Source organism: Tupaia chinensis, unplaced genomic scaffold (assembly GCF_000334495.1).
Source record: "Tupaia chinensis unplaced genomic scaffold, TupChi_1.0 Scaffold000690_1, whole genome shotgun sequence".
Lineage (NCBI taxonomy): Eukaryota > Metazoa > Chordata > Mammalia > Scandentia > Tupaiidae > Tupaia > Tupaia belangeri.
The window spans coordinates 243,455-246,488 of NW_006160213.1; the positions used below are offsets into that span (position 1 = coordinate 243,455).

A 3,034-nucleotide genomic window follows, 5' to 3' on the forward strand; every position below is an offset into this window, starting at 1 on the left:
GGTGGCTTAAAACTCACGCCGGGCGCGTGTGCGTGCATGCCCAAGATCCCGAGAGGAGAATGGAGGAGAAGGGATTGTGGCATGACTATCCCCCCTGGGGGATGATTTCTAGCTTTCTGTCTCTATGTCTCTCTCTGTCTGTCTGGCGAGCGCACATGCCCTATAGTGAAAAACCTCTCCAAAAAAAAAAATCTTAATAAGATCCTCACAGGGACCAGCAGATGGCATAATGGTTATATCACTGGACTTCCACATAGTTGACTGCAGTTCAAGCCTCAGACCCAGCAGCTTGAAACACATATCAGGCACGTGTGTGTGCGTGCCCAAAATCCCAAGAGGAGAATGGAGAAGAAGGGATTGTGGGGTGGTCATCCCCCTTAGGGGGTGATTTCTCACTTTCTGTCTCTCTGTCTCTCCAGCAAGCACATGCACCCTATAGCAAAAATCTCTCTAAAAAATAAATGAATAGATAAATAAATAATTAGGTCCTCACATATAGGGAAAAGATTTAAACTGATCTAAAAAAAGAAAGAGCATATTTAAACAGGTAAAATTCAGTCACTATTTTTTCAAGTTAAAACCATTGTCCAAAAAAAACATTGTAAAATATGTTATATTAAAGATAGAAAAGTTACTCAAAATGTGCTATGAAAAAAATTATTTTTAGGTTTTGCCATAGGGTGTGTACAGTCTCTGGAGAGAGACAGTGAGAGGGAAATTAAGAAATCACCATGTTACAAACCCTTCTCCGTTCTTCTGGGATTTTGGGCAGACACACACATGCACCCAGCCTAATTTTCAAGCCGCCAGGTCCAGACTCAAACCATAATTGGACATAGTGGAGTCCAAGGCCTTAACTACTATGCCATCTGCTGGCCCTTCTATGAAAATATTTCAATGCAACACAGAAAGTGGATAGCTCTTACTGTCTACTTATGGGGGAATGCATTCACTATAAGAGTCTGTGACAATTCTGAAAGATATATCAGTTTAGGGTTGCTAAATCACATAAGGCACAGTCATAAAGAGGAAAATTGGCATATGATTCAAAAAATAAACATGGGGGCCAGCAGGTAGCATGGTGATTAAGAAACTGGATACTCTCACATGGGCAACATGGTTCAAGTCCTGGACCTGATGGCTTGCTTTCTCACTTCCCCTCTCTCTCTCTCTGTATCTCTTTCTGGTCATCTTACAATAAATGAATGAATAAATAAAATTAAATAAATAATTATATTTTAAAAACAAAAGAAAGAATTACTAAAATTACATTTTGAAGTAATCTTAGACAAGGCAATTGAGGAGGGAGCATCTGGAGGAGGGCTTGTCCTGGAGTGCACTCCCCACTTGGCTTGTTTGGTTTTCACAAGCCAAAGATGTGCTAACGTATAGTATTTGCAGAGTACAGTCCTCCAGTTCTCGATTCACTGACAGAAAACACTACAGAAAGGACTTCCAGAGCTGTTTGGGGTTGCTGTTTTGGGGAACATCCCAACACCTGTGTCCTGCTTGTGAAAAGATGAAAGAAGCTGTTAGCAGGATCAGAATAAAAAAATAAATAAATAAATAAAATAAAATAAAATAAAAACTAGAATCACGTGGTAAATGCAAGGGCAGGACCCGACCCACTCTAAAGACTACACGGAAACCAAAGAAAGTGGAAACTCTGGAAACAGGAGAAAAAGCAACCAGATCAGTAAACTGCAGAAGGCATTTAAATGTCACAAATCTGATGCTCACGGTACCACCTCAAGTGCCTCTCCTGCTCAGTCTCCTCGTTACAGTCACCAGTCAGATAGACGGTGACTCAGAAACAGAGATGGCTTCTGGCTCCAACAAAACGTGAGTGTTTACCTGCTTAGACCTTATATATTGGAAAGGACAGAAAATATGTTGTGGGATGATCTATAAAGGTTGCTATGGGGAGATCCTCATTGACATGCTTCTACTCAAGGCTTGCTGCAGCTTTAAGAAAGCCGCTACAGGGAAGGCCGAGGAGCAGGGCCCAGAGCATCTGCCCATTTCCACTCAGAAGTGGTGACTGAGGTCTATGCAGAAGGGAACAACAAATAATTTAAATTTGGAAAAGACCAAAAAGCAAGAAACTGACCCTTCTATTTTATAAAGAATTATTTTATTTGGGACCAGCAGTTAGCATAATGGCTATGTCGCTGGATTCCCATGTAGTCGACTGCGGTTCGAGTCCCGAACCCAGTGGCTTAAACTCACACTGGGTGTGTGTGCGTGCGTGCCCAAGATCCCGAGAGAGAATGGAGGAGAAGGGATTGCGGCGTTGCCCCCCCCCCCCGGGGGTGATTTCTCACTTTCTGTCTCTCTGTCTTTATCTATCTGACGAGTGCACACATACAATAGCAAAAACCTCTAAAAAAAAAAAAAAAAAGAATTATTTTATTTAACATTATTTATGTATGTATTTATTTTAATTTGACCAGAAAGGGACAAAATGAGAGATGGGGGAGATGAGAAAGCAAGCCGCCAGGTCCAGGACTGGAACACAGTCAACCATGTGGGAGTCCAGCGCCCTTAACCACTACACTACCTGGCAGCCCCAACCCTCCTATGTTTAACTTGGATATGTGCTATTCTGCTAAAAGACAATCTCTAGAATAGTTCTGAATGGATTCTTTCCTTCCCTAGTCCCAAAAACTCTCAAAGCCAGTGTCTAGCTTACTAAAAGAAAAAAGAGGTGTACATAATATTTAAGATGTGAGTATTTCATAGGAAAGCTGAACGCTGCTGTAAAGTGCTCTTTAAGTCTTTTTTTTTTTTTAATCCCCTTCTAATGAGTGAAACTAGAGGAATTTCAGGGGACAGATATGGTATTTGTTGTATGATACACCATACATGGTTTTAATTGTATATTGAGAAGCTGTGTTTGGATCACTTTTTAAGATGGCTGGCTACCCTTGTTTTTCCTCATAATAGCACATTTATCATAACTCCGTTACATGGACTTGCCCCTAGAGGCAGTTGTTAATAATTTTGGAATATTAAGCTCTTGTCAAGGTTCTGA

General features: G+C 41.1%; 1 pseudogene; it reads left to right on the forward strand.

Moving 5' to 3' along the window:
- The window catches only part of LOC102491666 (SIN3-HDAC complex-associated factor pseudogene), a 21,897-nt pseudogene extending 19,856 nt beyond the window's left edge, over positions 1 to 2,041 (forward strand).
- Positions 2,042 to 3,034: the final 993 nt, after the last annotated feature.